Consider the following 21,778-nt stretch of genomic DNA (forward strand, 5'->3'; position numbering starts at 1 on the left):
GCTCTCTCCTCCAGCAATGTCTTCAAACTTCAGGTCGTCGGCGGTCAAGTACGCGGAGAAAAAACGCCGGCTCGAAATTTCGAGAGACGCTTCCAGAAACCAAGTGGGCTCGCCGTCGCCGCCGCCGCCGAAACGCGTCCGTGCTGTGCTCACCGGGTTAGTTTCCTTCACCATGTACTTTCGTTTCTTTCGTCGCTCTCTCCTCCAGCAATTAATGTGTTCAAACTTCAGGTCGCCGGCGGTCAAGTATGCGGATAAAAATGCCGGCTCGAAATTTCGAGAGACGGTTCCAGAAACCAAGTGGGCTCGCCGTCGCCGCCGCTGCCGCCGTCGCCGAAACACGTCCGTGCTGTGCTCACCGGGTTAGTTTCCTTCGCCATGTACTTTCGTTTCTTCTTGCCCGGGCTCAAGCTCTTTAAGAGTCTCTATGGTTATACATCTTAAAGGGTTGGAAGTTCCAACGACGCCCGTACTGCACCAACTTCCACGACCAAGGAATCATCGTCGTCCGATGATTTCAACCCGACCCTACCCGGCGAAATGAGGTAGCACCAAGCACCGTGTAGTTATCTTCTTCTTCTTCTTCTTCTTCTTCTTCTTCCTTTGCGCTTACTTGCTACCGATGATTTCGCCCTGAAGGAAGCGGCGCCGACTATCGACACCACCGTCGCCATCTTGATGGAAAAACGAGGAGCTCAGCTTAGAGTGTGATCGCCTCCGAGACGATTTGGCTGCCAAGAAGAAGAATTCGAAAACTCTTGTGGAGCTCATTTGCAGCCTTCGCAATGAGCGCGATATGTTGAAGAACGAGCTGATTAAGCAGAAAGAGAGGAACATTGCATCAGCGGAGAAAGCCAGCAGCATACTCAAGACTGTGTGCCTCGAAAGAGACAAGTCTGATATAGAGTACAAAATCCTTCTTCAGGATAAAGTACAGCTCCAAAAGTTGAACCTTGAATATGCTGACATCGCCATCCTTGCCCTTCTCGAGAGGCAGAAGGCACAAGATAAGTTGATGCACCTGATGTTGGAGAGCTGCAGTGAAAGAGAAGAGACATTGAAAGAAGTGAGCAGTTTGGTGGGATACATGAGTGATGTCGGGCGAACTTCGCAGAATCCGCCCCGGCTGAGCTCAAATTCCAGCGGAACCAGCTTTCAGCAATGCATGTTATGCGCACCTACAACTTCTACTCATTGATTAGAGGTCGCACGACATGGCATTTTCCCTCGAAATAGTAGTACTGTACTAATAGTGGTACTACTTAATATGTACCTTTTTGTAAAATAATTTCTTACATGTATTAGAAACTACCCCTCTCGTTTCTGGATGCACCCGGGACATTGTCATCCGGCCCTCTTCTGGACAAACCCCCTCGGGAAGGACGGTATATTTTGCACATTTTGCTACTAGTACTTCTAATTCCACCACTTATTTTTCTAATCCGTTAAATCGTTAATTGGATGACCAACTGATGGAAGCTGCGATAGATTAGACCAACAAGTGGTGAATTGTGCAAAAGATATGTCCGTGTTTTATGCAAAAGAGTGATATGGGGATCTGGTGGAATCTTGAATTTCCTCTTCAGTGGTAGGCATGCTTCACTTATAGCTGGAGTACATTGCGGACCTGGTGCATTTCGTTAGTACCGATCAGCTATTTTTGCTTATCCGGGAAGAAAAGGTAGTACTAGCCTTTTCTGTGAGATGTCTTTCAGTGCTACGGAGTTGTCTGTTCACTGCTTGCTTTGTCTGTCGGTGACTTTGCCAAGCTGACTTTGCCATGACTTTGGGTGACTGATATGTGGACCACAGTTGTAAGTGACTCAAAGTCACTGACTTTCGGGACTCCTGAATGCTTCGTATATTTCTGACGGTTTCTGAATTATGTACTCCGTACAACTTTTGTAATATTGGTCAAACTAGTTTTGACCAGGGTTTGTGTAGGGTGGTTTTTTTTGGTTGGTCCAAATGGTGTTGTGTGGTCCAAATGTGATGTATCATCACACCACCATGTGCCCCCTCCCCCCACCCCACCCCTAGGTTTTGGTAATGCCATTCTGATACATGCTTCTTAGAAGGAGTACATTTTTTCCGTTAGGGCATGACAATTTTGAAAAATTCAAAAAAAAATGGGAAGACAGAATGGTAACATCATTTTCCATGTGATGATGCACCCCTGTGCCAAATTTTGGTTCATTTTAAGAATGTAAGGTGACAAATTACTCGAGGAAGCTAGTTGGAGTAGACGGGCATGATCGGATTGGCATAGGGGATTTATTTTTTGAAGGATGTTATTTTTCATAGACAATATCTGACATAAAAAATAAAATGTTAAGGTCTCATATTATTCTGAATGATTTTGAATTACTTATGACGTTTGGAAGCATTGGTATACATGAGTCCCACATGAAGTTAAATGGTCCAAAAAAAAGTTTTGTACACGTCTCCCAGAAAGTGGAAAGTCGAGTACATGCATGACTTCACGCGTCCACTACTGGATACAGAGAGTCAGAGGCTATAACATAATCAGCCTCATCATCTCTCGCGAGCTCGTCCTCTCCACTCCCCCAACTTGCCTCCCCCACACTGTGAAAACCCCCCATCCACTCACCACACCTCTGAGGCATCGACTTTCCCGTTTCCAACCGCAGCAGCATGAAGATAGGTATTGCATACGAGGCGGAGCAATAGGCGACCGCCCACGCAGAGGATGCCTCTACGGTAGTGGCCGTCGCGGTGGGTGAGGCTTCACCGGGCACCCAGGCCGCTCGTCTCCTCTGCTTGTCGGATTCTTCGACCTCGGTCGAAATGGGCGTCCTGGCCGTCACGACGGGTGAGGCTTCACCGGGCACCCATGCCGCTCGTCTCCTCTGCTTGTCTGGTTCTTCGACCTCGGTCGAAATGGGCGTCCTGGCCGTCGAGCAGAAGGTGGATACCAATGTTGTTTATCCCGCCGAAGATGTGCACGGCGTTGCAGGCCACCACGGCGAGGTCTTCCTAGGCCCGATGCTGGACGCGAACCTCGACCCCTTCGACGATTTCGGCCCAAACGTTCAGTTCCAGGAGGATGTTGAGGGTGATGACGAGGAGGTACTTCTCTTTTACCAAAACTGTCCCAACCCTCTTTGTGTCATATTGCTGTTCACATGGTTTGCACGAGCCTGGTTCTTGATTGATTTGATATCCTACCTTGTTCTTGTAGATGTAATTGATTCTACGATTCGTAAGATCAGATTCTAGTTTAATTTCAACTAATCTGCTATGTAGTCATATAATCAATTTATGTGTTCATACTTAGTGGACTTGCAATTATTGTGGCTTATGTTCATGGTTGTTCATAGGGTTTCTCATGATTTATTATGATTTCTTCTGCCATTTACTTGTTCTACACATTTAATTTTAGGGTTTCTAAGGTTTGATTATGTTAGTGGAGTATTTATTCGATCTGTCATAAAAAACCTGATTATGTAGTACTTAATAATTCATAGGAGTATTCTGATGACATGGACAACAACAAGGTGCGCAGGGACCGGAAAAGCCGCTATGTTCTCAAGCGGCTGAAGGGTGGTGAAATTCGTTTCTGCACGCGCGGGGAGCTATTTTGCCCATTATGTGGCAAATTTCTCTAGAAGGACATCCACAGCCTGATCCAACATGCGATGGGTGTAGGCCTAAGTACATAGGGGGAAACACCACCCTGCAACCAAGGCCAAGCACGCATCATATGGCCTCTTCCTCCAGAATTACGTCTTGCCTAGCTTGCTCCACGTCAACGCCCCTGCTGCTGGCCCTCATGCTCCTGGTCATGTTTAAAGTTCATATGTGTAATCTTAATCCCTTTGGAAGTTCAGCATTAAACTCTACTAGTACAACCGTGGTGGTCTTGTGATGTAGTACTCTTTTGATGCATTTGTGATGTAGTAGTACTTTTTTTTGAAATGATATAGTACTATCTAAGAAAAGTACTCCCTCCGATTCACATTCATTTCACATCAAGAAATATGGATCAGAGCGAGGGAGTAAATTAAACATGGCATCTCGTGCATGAAGCTTGCACTACAAGAAAAGTTCTGATAGACAATGTCTCAAAATCGTCCGCTAAGGGGTATTTTTCGTCGCCTATGGGCCTAACCCGACGATATGGGTTCTGTTGTGGAAACTGCGTCAGGCAAAGTCCTACGACGATTTTTTCGGTCCGTCGCGCTTGGGCGCCCTTCCGCCACGGAAAATCGGACCGTTGCCCAAGTGTTTCCGGGAGCCCGTTGACTGCTGACGTCATGCAAACTGACACGTGGCAGACGCCGTTAGCTGGCAGTTAACGGCGTTAACCGGCTGAAACCCCGTGGTAGATGGTAGGCCCACACGAGGCCTGCCACGTCTTAAGCGGGCCGGGCTAGCTGACATAGTTTGACCGGTCAACTATATAGCTGGGCTGGTCCATTAGTTACGTGGGCCGGGCCTAACCTCTAAGGTTGACAGGTCAAAACTTAAATGGGCCGGCCCATTTAACATGTGGGGTCCACCTTACAGCAACTGGGCCGACCCAAGAAGCAAGTGGGCCGGGCCAAAACATAGGTGGGTCCCACTTTCCTGTTAAAGGGCCGGCCCATTTAGTGTGTGGGGTCCACCATATAGCAAGTGGGCCGGGCCAAAAACACAGGTGGGTCCCACTTTCCAGTTAAAGGGTCGGCTCATTTAGTATGTGGGGTCCACCATATAGCAAGTGGGCCGGCCCAACAAGATAGTGGGCCGGGCCAAAAACACAGGTGGGTCCCACTTTCCTGTTAAAGGGCCGGCCCATTTGGTGTGTGGGGTCCACCATATAGCAAGTGGGCCGGCCCAACAAGATAGTGGGCCGGGCCAAAAGCACAGGTGGGTCCCACCTTCCTGTTAAAAGGCCGGCCCATTTACCATGTGGGACCACCATATAGCAAATAGGCTGGCCCAACAAGATAGTGGGTCGGCCCAATAAGCATGTGGATCCCACTATCGTGTAACCGGGCCAGCCTACTAAAGAAGTGGGCTGGCCCAAAATGAAAGTGGGTCCCACACTACTGTAAGTGGGCCGGCCCAATCTGTTGTAGTGCCCTACTTGTTTGACTAGTCAACTTGCATTACATTTCATGAGCCTAAAATCTGATATCAATGATACACACAATTAGACTAGCCACAATGGGAGTATCATAGGTAGTATCATGCATTACATGCATGCAAAATGCTGATGTGGCAGTGCAATTAAGGATGAGAGAGAGGGTACTAGTATCATAGGTAGATACTGTATCATAGCACAAACTACAAGAAAAATTAATGTCAAATAAATCTTGTACATATATTTGCATTGAGATTCTACAAAACAATTAATATATGGAGACTATGATACTAATATATGATACCATGCATTGTGAAGATAGTAACATCTAGTAGTATCATACGCATGATACTTCTATATGATACTATGCATTGTGATTAGTCTTACATACACAAATAAAACAGGTAGGAAAATTACAAGGCAATTAATGTGCCCAAACAAAAAAATTACATAGAATCATTGAGGACTTCTATTAGCATCATCAATAACACGTTGACATTTGGCAATCGCCTTGATTGAATCTTGTGTACTCTTTGTCAACATATCAGCTACAGATCTTAAAGCAGCAATACCATGTCTTTTATAAAGTACAGCCTTGAGATATTTACTGTTTGATGAAAGCAATGGTCTAGGTTGACGGCTATGAGAAGATGCATCAGAAGAAATATCAGAACTTTTTGTGGGCCTCACTTCTAATGAAGATTGCTTCATCACAACTGCATTCTGATAATAATGCAAAAAGAGTTAAACGATGAACTATGCAAACATTTATTATGCAATGTAGATATAAGATAATAACAAGTTGCATAAATAAGACAATGTATGGAACTTGTACTAAGCACAAACTTACATCATAATGTTGCACAGTGGTCGCTGAGATCCTTTTTTGGCGACTATCTTCTAATGATGACTGCTTCATTAAAACTGCATTACGGTAACATTGCAAACATAGTTACAACAATTAACTATTCAAACATGTATTACGCAATGTAGAGATCAGATAACGACATGTAGCGAGAAATAAGCACAAGATAAGATAAGATGCATGTACTAAGCACATCTTGGCTTCTTTGCAGATCCTTCTCTTGCGTGCACTAGTCGTGGTCAACATGCCTGTCATTTTAGGTTCAGCCATCAAGTGAAATGCTAATCCTCCTGCTCCATTGTCCTTAATCTGTGTTTAGATATCACATTTAAGACCAAGTCAGCTGGTTTCAAATAACAAAAAACTTGAGCTGCCAAATGAATAAGCCAATATTTACCAGATATCAGATTAAAACCAACTAGATGTTGCTTTGCATGAGATACGAATTTCAAACATTCAGATTTAGAGTAGGGTAATGCCAAGGTTTTCCACATAAAGTAAACTGGCATTAAGAATGACCAAATGTCGAGTTCAAATCACCTTCGCAGTTTCTCCAAGACAAGCATATCAAATAGGCAGAAACATAGTAAAGCATGAATGGCATTGCTATGGCAGGGTTCCAAGTGTTAATCTCTTGCATAAGGAACAATGCATATAGGTTATAGATAATAACGGAAGTAAACTGCCAAAATTACCAACCAAGAACTCAGATTCCAACCTTCCCTAGCGTCCCCGCTGTTAATGTTGGATGTTCTAATAAGTGGTTCGCATGATCAATCCCTAGGAAAAATAACATTGACAAGTCAGTCTACGATAATACAAAGACCAGATATGCACGCAGCAATAACTATATAAGCTAAAGACGAGGTATAAGAGCAAGCAGATTGGAAATGCACATAGCATGATTATAAAAGCAGTGTGAGAATAGCAGACACGAGAAAACAGCTAGCAGCTAGCGGTGAGCTAATGACGTGGTATAAGAACAAGCAGATTGGAAATGCCCATAGCATGACTATAAAAGAAGTGCGACAATAGCATGCAGTACAAAAACAGTAGGCAGCAAATGAATGGGTATAAGGCTATAAATATGTGGATGCACACAGGTGTCAGTAGATTGATCATGCTGGTAGCGACCGGATAATGCTTTTGTACTGTACAATATTTAAACAAACTTCATGCGAAGCAACACATCAAGAAAGTTAACGGCATATGAGATCTGCAAATAACTACACAAAACATGGCTAAAGAAACACCGCGATCTAACAGGCCAGTGTACTAATCAAGCTGCGGCGGGGTGGACGGGGGCGGCAACTTGCATTCCAGCGGCGGCGAAAGCAGGAGACGACCCTGTTTCAGTAGAAGCGGGCGTTAGTGAAGCAGATCTGGTTGGCTGGCAAGGGATTCGGTGAAGTTGATACAGCCGCTGCGCCGAGGTAGTCGGTGGCGAGGTCGACGGTGAAGCAAATCCGTCGGTGGCGAGGTCGGCGGTGAAGCAGATCCGTCGGTGGCGAGGTCGGCGGTGAAGCAGATCCGTCGGTGACGAGGGCGGCGGGGGAGCGGATCAGGTGGGTGGACAGCCAACACGATCAAGGCTACGCCGTGGAGGAGTATGCCGGCGGCGAAAGCAGATCTAATCTTGTAGAGAGTCAGAGCTTTGGCGTGTGAGAGTATTTTTGAGCTAATGGGGCGAATGGTTGGTGGGTGGGTGTGGGCCTGTGGGGAGGGTTCGGGATCTAGGCAAGATATTTCATTGTTACCGAATGTGCCCTCCATGGTCGGTGGGTTGTAGCTTCCGGACCAGGGTTAAAAGGGTAAAACTGGTCACGGGATTTTCGAATGGATGCGGCGGGATGATTTGGCGCGCGGCCGAAATTTTCAGTTTCAAGCTACGAGCAGAACGACAAAAATAATGTTCTTCCCCAGGGAGCTCTCATTTCTTCCTCTTCTCTTTCTCTCTCGAGTCTCTCCCACTCCCCCGGCTCCTCTCCCCCTTCTCTCCGGCGGCCTCGCCGGCCGGAGACGAGGCCGACTTCTCTCTGTATATTGTACACCCTCCGAACTAAATTAATTGATTCAACTTTCCTTAGACGTGTATGTATCTAGAGTAAAAACATGTGTGGATACATCCATATTTAGATAAGCAAAGTTGAGTCAGCTAATTTGGATCCGAGGGAGTTAGTGTTGTTGTAAGCTTAGATCCAGTGTTTCCCATGAGCAGAATGGCGCAATGGAGTCGGGGATCTCGTCATCGGCTTCAGATCTGGCCTATGGTGAATCTGGCGGATCTTGCCGGCCAAACCCCGATCTGGTGCCATCAATGTGATGGCGCTAACGGTGAGGCTTGCTTTGGTCAGTGCTTCAGATCTGGTCAATGGGGAAGTCAAGCTGCTAAAGTTCACAAGCTCGGGGCATACGACGGCGTCATCCGTCTTGCCCGTGCACATCTTGGCCTTTCAGCGGCCCTTCTCAGAGCCAATATGCCGTTGCTGAGGCCCTTCTTCTCCTTCGTCCTGGCGACTACCGGCGACACCGTCCCAAGTGGTGCGTCCCCGGCGACGGAGTTGCTGGAAAGGATGCGGAGCAGAGATCTGATGTGCGGTCGAGAAGGACTCGATTGATTTTCTTCTATATGTTTTGGGGTCCTTTTTGTAAAGTTGCAGGTTCTATTAGTTATTGTCTAGTACTTTTGGTCCTCTATGTAATTTTTTGGACTAGTTTCCATTGGCACTGATAAACTTGAATTTTGACAAGTTCACAGGGAAAAAAATTCCTTTGCACATATGGCCTATCATGTATAAACATTCTTGAGATTTAAACTATATGTAATGTGCCATGCATTAACCCTAAACCATATATATGTAACTAACCCTAGCTGATCAAACCCAACTTAATTAAAACAAATAACCCTAAACTATACGCATGCACTTTATGCGCATAGGCGCGGGTGCCTCTAATAATGTGTGTGCACACTCGATCGATGATTTCTAAACCTTATACAACCCTGAAACCCTAATCCCTAATCCCTAAACCCTAAACACCCTAAACACTAAACCCTATACCCTAAACCCTAACCCTAACCCTAACCCTAAACCCTAATTAAAACCTATATATAGGCCAACGACACTTAATTGTGCATCAAGCAGGCCAGGGGTGCCTCGCGGTCCTCTAATTAAATTAAATGTGCCATGCATTAACCCTAAACCATATATATGTAACTAACCATAGCTAATCAACCCTACTTAATGAAAACACATAACCCTAAAGTATACTAGCTATAACCCGATCTAATAAAAACATGCTCTATATATAGCAGCTAGCTAGCAAACCTTAGATTAACACCAATTAATATATACATGGCCTATATCAATCATGTTGTATAACATATCCCTGAGATTCATTAATTAATTATATAATTATCGTGATAAATTAATTAACTCTAATTTTGACAAGTTCTCTCGAATGAAAACACATTTGATTAAGTTGCCTCATAATATATATATAATTAGTGTGCATGCATGGCCTACCATGCATTCGTGCATATATTTTAATGTATATTTGAACATATTCTTGGGGATTTCAATCTCTCTCTCTCGATCATCTATATATCGTTGGTGGCCAAAAAAACACACATATATATGCATGCAATTTATGCGTAAAGGCGCGGGTGCCTCTAATAATGTGTGTGCGCACTCGATCGATGATCCCTAAACCTTAAACAACCCTAAAACCTTAAATCTCTAATCCCTAATCCCTAAACCTAAACACCCTAAACACTAAACCCTAAACCCTAAACCCTAGACCCTAAACCCTAACCCTAACCCTAACCCTAACCCTAAACCCTAGCTAACCCTAAACCCTAATTAAACCCTATGTATAGGCCAACGACACTTTAATTGTGCATCGAGCAGGCCAGGGGTGCCTCGCGGTCCTCTAATTAAATTAAATGTGCCATGCATTAACCCTAAACCATATATATGTAACTAACCCTAGCTAATCAACCCTACTTAATTAAAACACATAACCCTAAACTATACTAGCTAGCTATAACCCGATCTAATAAAAACATGCTCTATATATAGCAGCTAGCTAGCAAACCGTAGATTAACACCAATTAAAATATACATGGCCTATATCGATCATGTTGTATAACATATCCCTGAGATTCATTAATTAATTATATAATTATCGTGATAAATTAATTAACTTGAATTTTGACAAGTTCTCTCGAATGAAAACACATTTGATTAAGTTGCCTCATAATATATATATAATTAGTGTGCATGCATAGCCTACAATGCATTCGTGCATATATTTTAATGTATATTTGAACATATTCTTGGGGATTTCAATCTCTCTCTCGATCATCTATATATCGTTGGTGGCCCAAAAAACACACATATATACGCATGCACTTTATGCGTAAAGGCGCGGGTGCCTCGATCTAATAATGTGTGTGCGCACTCGATCGATGATCCCTAAACCTTGAACAACCCTAAAACCCTAAATCCCTAATCCCTAATCCCTAAACCCTAAACACCCTAAACACTAAACCCTAGACCCTAGACCCTAAACCCTAACCCTAACCCTAACCATCTGCCCTAGCTAACCCTAAACCCTAATTAAACCCTATGTATAGGCCAGCGACACTTAATTGTGCATCGAGCAGCCCAGGGGTGCCTCGCGGTCCTCTAATTAAACTAATTAAATGCGCCATGCATTAACCCTAAACCATATATATGTAAATAACCCTAGCTAAGCAACCCTACTTAATTAAAACACATAACCCTAAACTATACTAGATATAACCCGATCTAATAAAAACATGCTCTATATATAGCAGCTAGCTAGCAAACCGTAGATTAACGCCAATTAAAATATACATGGCCTATATCGATCATGTTGTATAACATATCCCTGAGATTCATTAATTAATTATATAATTATCGTGATAAATTAATTAACTTGAATTTTGACAAGTTCTCTCGAATGAAAACACATTTGATTAAGTTGCCTCATAATATATATATAATTAGTGTGCATGCATGGCCTACCATGCATTCGTGCATATATTTTAATGTATATTTGAACATATTCTTGGGGATTTCAATCTCTCTCTCTCGATCATCTATATATCGTTGGTGGCCAAAAAACACACATATATATGCATGCAATTTATGCGTAAAGGCGCGGGTGCCTCTAATAATGTGTGTGCGCACTCGATCGATGATCCCTAAACCTTAAACAACCCTAAAACCTTAAATCTCTAATCCCTAATCCCTAAACCTAAACACCCTAAACACTAAACCCTAAACCCTAAACCCTAGACCCTAAACCCTAACCCTAACCCTAACCCTAACCCTAAACCCTAGCTAACCCTAAACCCTAATTAAACCCTATGTATAGGCCAACGACACTTTAATTGTGCATCGAGCAGGCCAGGGGTGCCTCGCGGTCCTCTAATTAAATTAAATGTGCCATGCATTAACCCTAAACCATATATATGTAACTAACCCTAGCTAATCAACCCTACTTAATTAAAACACATAACCCTAAACTATACTAGCTAGCTATAACCCGATCTAATAAAAACATGCTCTATATATAGCAGCTAGCTAGCAAACCGTAGATTAACACCAATTAAAATATACATGGCCTATATCGATCATGTTGTATAACATATCCCTGAGATTCATTAATTAATTATATAATTATCGTGATAAATTAATTAACTTGAATTTTGACAAGTTCTCTCGAATGAAAACACATTTGATTAAGTTGCCTCATAATATATATATAATTAGTGTGCATGCATAGCCTACAATGCATTCGTGCATATATTTTAATGTATATTTGAACATATTCTTGGGGATTTCAATCTCTCTCTCGATCATCTATATATCGTTGGTGGCCCAAAAAACACACATATATACGCATGCACTTTATGCGTAAAGGCGCGGGTGCCTCGATCTAATAATGTGTGTGCGCACTCGATCGATGATCCCTAAACCTTGAATAACCCTAAAACCCTAAATCCCTAATCCCTAATCCCTAAACCCTAAACACCCTAAACACTAAACCCTAGACCCTAGACCCTAAACCCTAACCCTAACCCTAACCATCTGCCCTAGCTAACCCTAAACCCTAATTAAACCCTATGTATAGGCCAACGACACTTAATTGTGCATCGAGCAGCCCAGGGGTGCCTCGCGGTCCTCTAATTAAATTAATTAAATGCGCCATGCATTAACCCTAAACCATATATATGTAAATAACCCTAGCTAAGCAACCCTACTTAATTAAAACACATAACCCTAAACTATACTAGATATAACCCGATCTAATAAAAACATGCTCTATATATAGCAGCTAGCTAGCAAACCGTAGATTAACGCCAATTAAAATATACATGGCCTATATCGATCATGTTGTATAACATATCCCTGAGATTCATTAATTAATTATATAATTATCGTGATAAATTAATTAACTTGAATTTTGACAAGTTCTCTCGAATGAAAACACATTTGATTAAGTTGCCTCATAATATATATATAATTAGTGTGCATGCATGGCCTACCATGCATTCGTGCATATATTTTAATGTATATTTGAACATATTCTTGGGGATTTCAATCTCTCTCTCTCGATCATCTATATATCGTTGGTGGCCAAAAAACACACATATATATGCATGCAATTTATGCGTAAAGGCGCGGGTGCCTCTAATAATGTGTGTGCGCACTCGATCGATGATCCCTAAACCTTAAACAACCCTAAAACCTTAAATCTCTAATCCCTAATCCCTAAACCTAAACACCCTAAACACTAAACCCTAAACCCTAAACCCTAGACCCTAAACCCTAACCCTAACCCTAACCCTAACCCTAAACCCTAGCTAACCCTAAACCCTAATTAAACCCTATGTATAGGCCAACGACACTTTAATTGTGCATCGAGCAGGCCAGGGGTGCCTCGCGGTCCTCTAATTAAATTAAATGTGCCATGCATTAACCCTAAACCATATATATGTAACTAACCCTAGCTAATCAACCCTACTTAATTAAAACACATAACCCTAAACTATACTAGCTAGCTATAACCCGATCTAATAAAAACATGCTCTATATATAGCAGCTAGCTAGCAAACCGTAGATTAACACCAATTAAAATATACATGGCCTATATCGATCATGTTGTATAACATATCCCTGAGATTCATTAATTAATTATATAATTATCGTGATAAATTAATTAACTTGAATTTTGACAAGTTCTCTCGAATGAAAACACATTTGATTAAGTTGCCTCATAATATATATATAATTAGTGTGCATGCATAGCCTACAATGCATTCGTGCATATATTTTAATGTATATTTGAACTATTCTTGGGGATTTCAATCTCTCTCTCGATCATCTATATATCGTTGGTGGCCGATTTAATTCAGTTATTTAGGGATGCAGTTTTTGCGTAAAGGCGCGGGTGCCTCGATCTAATAATGTGTGTGCGCACTCGATCGATGATCCCTAAACCTTGAATAACCCTAAAACCCTAAATCCCTAATCCCTAATCCCTAAACCCTAAACACCCTAAACACTAAACCCTAGACCCTAGACCCTAAACCCTAACCCTAACCCTAACCATCTCATTCTAGCTAACCCTAAACCCTAATTAAACCCTATGTATAGGCCAACGACACTTAATTGTGCATCGAGCAGCCGGGGGTGCCTCGCGGTCCTCTAATTAAATTAATTAAATGCGCCATGCATTAACCCTAAACCATATATATGTAAATAACCCTAGCTAAGCAACCCTACTTAATTAAAACACATAACCCTAAACTATACTAGATATAACCCGATCTAATAAAAACATGCTCTATATATAGCAGCTAGCTAGCAAACCGTAGATTAACGCCAATTAAAATATACATGGCCTATATCGTTCATGTTGTATAACATATCCCTGAGATTCATTAATTAATTATATAATTATCGTGATAAATTAATTAACTTGAATTTTGACAAGTTCTCTCGAATGAAAACACATTTGATTAAGTTGCCTCATAATATATATATATAATTAGTGTGCATGCATGGCCTACAATGCATTCGTGCATATATTTTAATGTATATTTGAACATATATATTCTTGGGGATTTCAATCTCGATCTCTCTCTCTCGATCATCTATATATCGTTGGTGGCCCAAAAAACACACATATATATGCATGCACTTTATGCGTAAAGGCGCGCGCGGGTGCCTCTAATAATGTGTGTGCGCACTCGATCGATGATCCCTAAACCTTAAACAACCCCTAAAACCTTAAATCCCTAATCCCTAAACCCTAAACACCCTAAACACTAAACCCTAAACCCTAAACCCTAACCCTAACCCTAACCCTAACCCTAACCCTAAACCCTAGCTAACCCTAAACCCTAAACCCTAGACCCTAAACCCTAGACCCTAAACCCTAACCCTAACCCTAACCCTAACCCTAAACCCTAGCTAACCCTAAAACCCTAATTAAACCCTATGTATAGGCCAACGACACTTAATTATACGTGCATCGAGCAGGCCAGGGGGTGCCTCGCGGTCCTCTAATTAAATTAAATGTGCCATGCATTAACCCTAAACCATATATATGTAACTAACCCTAGCTAGCTAATCAACCCTACTTAATTAAAACACATAACCCTAAACTATACTAGCTAGCTATAACCCGATCTAATAAAAACATGCTCTATATGTAGCAGCTAGCTAGCAAACCGTAGATTAACACCAATTAAAATATGCATGGCCTATATCGATCATGTTGTATAACATATCCCTGAGATTCATTAATTAATTATATAATTATCGTGATAAATTAATTAACTTGAATTTTGACAAGTTCTCTCGAATGAAAACACATTTGATTAAGTTGCCTCATAATATATATATATATAAATAATTAGTGTGCATGCATGGCCTACAATGCATTCGTGCATATATTTTAATGTATATTTGAACATATTCTTGGGGATTTCAATCTCTCTCTCGATCATCTATATATCGTTGGTGGCCCAAAAAACACACATATATACGCATGCACTTTATGCGTAAAGGCGCGGGTGCCTCGATCTAATAATGTGTGTGCGCACTCGATCGATGATCCCTAAACCTTAAACAACCCTAAAACCCTAAATCCCTAATCCCTAATCCCTAAACCCTAAACACCCTAAACACTAAACCCTAGACCCTAGACCCTAAACCCTAACCCTAACCCTAACCCTAACCATCTGCCCTAGCTAACCCTAAACCCTAATTAAACCCTATGTATAGGCCAACGACACTTAATTAATTAAATTAATTAAATGCGCCATGCATTAACCCTAAACCATACATATGTCACTAACCCTAGCTAATCAACCCTACTTAATTAAAACACATAACACTAAACTATACTAGATATAACCCGATCTAATAAAAACATGCTCTATATATAGCAGCTAGCTAGCTAGCAAACCGTAGATTAACACCAATTAAAATATACATGGCCTATATCGATCATGTTGTATAACATATCCCTGACATTCATTAATTAATTATATAATTATCGTGATAAATTAATTAACTTGAATTTTGACAAGTTCTCTCGAATGAAAACACATTTGATTAAGTTGCCTCATAATATATATATATATATAATTAGTGTGCATGCATGGCCTACAATGCATTCGTGCATATATTTTAATGTATATTTGAACATATACATTCTTGGGGATTTCAATCTCGATCTCTCTCTCTCGATCATCTATATATCGTTGGTGGCCCAAAAAACACACATATATACGCATGCACTTTATGCGTAAAGGCGCGCGCGGGTGCCTCTAATAATGTGTGTGCGCACTCGATCGATGATCCCTAAACCTTAAACAACCCCTAAAACCTTAAATCCCTAATCCCTAAACCCTAAACACCCTAAACACTAAACCCTAAACCCTAAACCCTAACCCTAACCCTAACCCTAAACCCTAGCTAACCCTAAACCCTAAACCCTAGACCCTAAACCCTAACCCTAATTAACCCTAAACCCTAGCTAACCCCTAAAACCCTAATTAAACCCTATGTATAGGCCAACGACACTTAATTGTACGTGCATCGAGCAGGCCAGGGGGTGCCTCGCGGTCCTCTAATTAAATTAAATGTGCCATGCATTAACCCTAAACCATATATATGTAACTAACCCTAGCTAGCTAATCAACCCTACTTAATTAAAACACATAACCCTAAACTATACTAGCTAGCTATAACCCGATCTAATAAAAACATGCTCTATATGTAGCAGCTAGCTAGCAAACCGTAGATTAACACCAATTAAAATATACATGGCCTATATCGATCATGTTGTATAACATATCCCTGAGATTCATTAATTAATTATATAATTATCGTGATAAATTAATTAACTTGAATTTTGACAAGTTCTCTCGAATGAAAACACATTTGATTAAGTTGCCTCATAATATATATATAATTAGTGTGCATGCATGGCCTACAATGCATTCGTGCATATATTTTAATGTATATTTGAACATATATATTCTTGGGGATTTCAGTCTCGATCTCTCTCTCTCTCAATCATCTATATATCGTTGGTGGCCCAAAAAACAGACATATATACGCATGCACTTTATGCGTAAAGGCGCGGGTGCCTCTAATAATGTGTGTGCGCACTCGATCGATGATCCCTAAACCTTAAACTTAACAACCCCTAAAACCTTAAATCCCTAATCCCTAATAATCCCTAATCCCTAAACCCTAAACACCCTAAACACTAAACCCTAACCCTAACCCTAACCCTAACCCTAACCCTAACCCTAAACCCTAGCTAACCCTAAACCCTAAACCCTAGACCCTAAACCACCCTAGACCCTAAACCCTAACCTAACCCTAACCCTAACCCTAACCCTAAACCCTAGCTAACCCTAAACCCTAATTAAACCCTATGTATAGGCCAACGACACTTAATTGTGCATCGAGCAGGCTGTGGTGCCTCGCGGTCCTCTAATTAAATTAAATGTGCCATGCATTAACCCTAAACCATATATATGTAATAACTAACCCTAGCTAATCAACCCTACTTAATTAAAACACATAACCCTAAACTGTACTAGCTAGCTATAACCCGATCTAATAAAAACATGCTCGATCTATATATAGCAGCTAGCTAGCAAATTAAACGGTAGATTAACACCAATTAATATATACGACATGGCCTATATCGATCATATGTTGTATAATATCTCCCTGAGATTCATTAATTAATTATATAATTATCGATGATAAATTAATTAACTTGAATTTTGACAAGTTCTCTCGAATGAAAACACATTTGATTAAGTTTCCTCATAATATATATATAATTAGTGTGCGCACTCGATCGATGATCCCTAAACCTTAAACAACCCTAAAACTCCCCAAAACCCTAAACACCCTAAACACTAAACCCTAGACCCTAAACACTAAACCCTAAACCCTAGACCCTAAACACCGTAAACACTAAACCCTAAACCCTAAACCCTAAACACCCTAAACACTAATTAAACCCTAAACCCTAGACCCTAAACACCCTAAACTAAACCCTAGACCCTAGCTAAACACCCTAAACACTAAACCCTAAACCCTAAACCCTAGCTAACCCTAAACCCTAATTAAACCCTATATATAGGCCAACGACACTTAATTGTGCATCAAGCAGGCCAGGGGTGCCTAGCTCGCGGTCCTCTAGTTAAATTAAATGTGCCATGCATTAACCCTAAACCATATATATAACTAACCCCTAGCTAATCAAATCCTAGTTCATTAAAACACATAACCCTAAACTATACTAGCTAGCTATAACCCGATCTCATAAAAACATGCTCGATCTGTATATAGCAGCTAGCTAGCAAATTAAATGGTAGATTAACACCAATTAATATATACGACATGGCCTATATCGATCATATGTTGTATAACATCTCCCTGAGATTCATTAATTAATTATATAATTATCGGTGATAAATTAATTAACTTGAATTTTGACAAGTTCTCTCGAATGAAAACACATTTGATTAAGTTTCCTCATAATATATATATATACATATATAATTAGTGTGCATGCATGGCCTACCATGCATGCATTCGTGCATATATTTTAATATATATTTGATCGAACATATTCTTGGGGATTTCAATCTCTCTCTCTCTCGATCATCTATATATCGTTGTTGGCCAAAAAAACACACACATATACACATGCACTTTATGCGCAAAGGCGCGTGTGCCTCTAATAATGTGTGTGTGCACACTCGATCGATGATCCATAAACCTTAAACCCTAATTAAATAAACCCTAATCCCTAATCCCTAAACCCCTAAACACCATAAACATTAAACCCTAGACCCTAGACCCTAAACCCTAACCTCCTAACCCTAAACCCTAAACCCTAATTAAACCCTATATATAGGCCAATGACACTTAATTGTGCATCAAGCAGGCCAGGGGTGCCTTAGCTCGCGGTCCTCTAATTAAATTAAATGTGCCATGCATATATATATGTGTTTAATTTGGGGATTTCAATCGCTCTCTCGTATGTAGATCTCTCTCTACCTCTCTCTCTGTCTCTCTCTCTCTCTCGTTAATTGGTGGCCAACAACACACACATGCACTTTGTGCGCAAAGGCATGCGCCTCTAATAATGTGTGCGATCGAGCAATCTAGTTTTGATTAATCATAGCACACAAATAAAGAAGTTGTATTTGAATCCACACAACCTAATCTAAAACACATAACCCCTAACATGGCCTAATTAATTAACCCCTTCTCTCTACCTAATTAGTGGAAATTGCACAAAATCAAAAGGGGTCCCTCACTAATTGTGCATATCTGCTAGATTGTGATAAACTTTTGCCCCATATATATTTGGTAGATGGGTGCATCTTGGCATGTAAAACAATTAGTGTTTGCAAATGGCGTTGTCAAAATTTATGTACAAATGATTTCTTTCCATCCAAAGTGCATAAAATGGGAGTTTTAATGAAGAAAGTACAAATAAAACAGCTCAACATGCTTCCACACCCCGATTTCCACACGAAGTAGAGCATATTTAAAGGATAATTCCAGAGTTTTACTATTTTTCAAGCAACTTTGCTAATTTTCCCCCACTCACATGACTTTATGTCGATTTAACGAAAATATGGCGAATTTAAACTACATGGGCGGGATAGTTTGAATTGTGCGCGCGGCAAAGGGAACCGCCTATTCCTCAACCTTGTGCACGGCAAATTACACACGCAACTCCATTAAACGCCACCTACCGACCTTAATTATCACCCCGGCGGCCCGGCCGCATGACCCCCCACCCACCCCTACACAACTTATCCCCGTCCGTGCGAAGAGCTTCCCCTCCCCGTCCCGTCCGTGCGAAGAAGAAGCTTCCCCTCCCCGTCGTTCTTCTCGAGACGCACCAGCGGTCAAGTTGATCCACGGTAGGGCTGCTATCTCTAGCTCAATCATGTATCGGGCAAGACGGCCTAACGATTTATATTTTCTTGATGCTGCTAAAAAAATTCGTCAGTATGCTCGAACTAATTGGCACTTTATAGTTTTCCGCTCGATTTGTCATCGATCAATTTGTTCATTTGCGTGGGCATATAGAGTCGATTCTGCACTCGATCCGTTAATTTGCTGAAATGCCATGGCGTAGTTTTGTACACGATCTGTTTGCTAAAATGTCGATGGGCATTTTTTGTTTTGTACTCGACATGATTGCTGAAATGCATAATCATGTAGTATAGTTTTGTACTCGATGGATATACATTTCCTACTTCGCCTTAAATTAATCACCAACCACTGTATCTCATAATTAAACAGATGGACAGAACTTGGATACTGCATGGACACTTATGTCCCCCTTCATATATAAATGGTGATCAACCCTTTATGGGGTTTATTAGAGCTCATGAAGGTCACAACCTGGACGTGTATTGCCCGCGCTGCACATGTATGAATGGTGAGAAGAGGCCTCACCACTGTAGTGGCAGATCATTTACACATTTTTGGGATGGACCGCACATATGTTAGGCGGGTTTAGCATGGTGAACCATATAATGATCCTTTAGCAGAGAAGCAGATCTTGCTCACACCGTATGTGTCTTGGCATATGTAGTTAATTATTTATATTGATGCTGCCGCTGTTTCAATCAATAGTTTGCATTGCTGTGCAAGGTTACGTACTCAAATTTAACTTGTTGCGTATGGATGGACGGGAAGGAGAGAAAAAGCGCTTGCTTCAGGAAACGGGTTTCAGCTCTGGGACATGTCTTTGTGCCGATGAGAAGGTAAATATGTAAAATGGCATTTGTTCAGGTTGCATCCCTTAGATGTTTGTCTAATCGATTGATGTACTAATTGCGAAGCATAGAGTTGAAGAGGTCTCTCGGTTTGATGGGAGATTTGAAGATGAATCTCAGTTTGATGCACCTGTGGATGGTACTAATGACGAGCCTTTCATAGACGAAGGTCCCGCACCCGAGATTATCCAGCCTACGTAAGGAGGCCGTGGACCGAGTACACGGCTTTGCGTTGAAGTGGATGCACGCCGGAGATCATCGGCGTCCGGGTAGTCTCAAGACCACCCAGCCCCGATGCACTGTGGATGGTACTGATGACGAGCCTCTCATAGACGAAGGTCCCGCACCTGAGATTATCTAGCCTACGTAAGGAGGCCGTGGACCGAGTACACAGCTTTGCGTTGAAGAGGATGCACACCCGGAGATCATCGGGGCGTCCGGTAGTCTCGGGACCACCCAGCCCACGATGAAAAATGTTGAGCTACTTTATGATTTGTACTCTTATGTTCTGGTGCTGTAGTATGTTATGATTTGTACGCCTTTGGCGCTAGATTAAGCATTCAAGTGGATGATCGCGTTGCAAATTCGACACCCACACAATCAGTTCATCGTGTGAGTAGTAGCACAATTACTTCTACAGCGATTCCTGCCGAGCGCATTAGTTGGTAGCATGAAACACTTTCAGGTACTCCCCTGATTCATATTAATTGACTCAATTCTGTCTAGATATGGATGTATCTAGATGCATTTGTTAACTAGACTAACAAACTTGAGTCGCTTAATATGAATCCGTGTAAACCGCCCGATCCTCGAGCAGCTAGTTTATTGACTCTGGACTCCAAGCCTCTCGCGGCAAGCCATCGACGAAGCTTTGACCAGATCTTGGCCCGCAATTTTTTGTGTGTGGCGAATAGCAAAGCTTTGACCAGTTCCTCTCGGGATGCAGCACGCCGGTGAGCTTGCACGGTTGCCATGAGCACTTTCCGCGGAACTTCCTCTTCGAGCGCCCTCAAGCCGCTGCTGCGAGACAAGACGCAGGTGCCTCGAGGTGGACGGAATTCTGGATCTCGGGCGGGGTCCGCATCGTCCGGGAACGATCTCCGGCGGGTTAACGAGGACATGCATGGCGGCCGTGGGATTTGTTTTTTTTTGTTTGAGCTTGGGATTTGGGGTTTTTTCGGATAGGGGAGGAGGAACCGAGGAAGAGGAAGGAACAGCCGCATGCTTGGCGCGTGGCGGTGTGCTTGAATTTCGAATTTTTGTGAAATGTTTCATTTCCCAGCTACAATTCGGGGGTTTCTTGACGCGCCAATGCGTCCCGCCGGGCAGCTTCAAGTGAATTTGGGGTGCCACGCTATGGGCCCTAGTTTCAGTGAGACATGTAATGACTATAGTCACATCAGTAAGTTCACTGTGTAATAAAATATGTTACCCCTCCCCTTTATGT

This window comes from Lolium perenne, chromosome 6 (genome assembly GCF_019359855.2).
Source record: "Lolium perenne isolate Kyuss_39 chromosome 6, Kyuss_2.0, whole genome shotgun sequence".
NCBI lineage: Eukaryota > Viridiplantae > Streptophyta > Magnoliopsida > Poales > Poaceae > Lolium > Lolium perenne.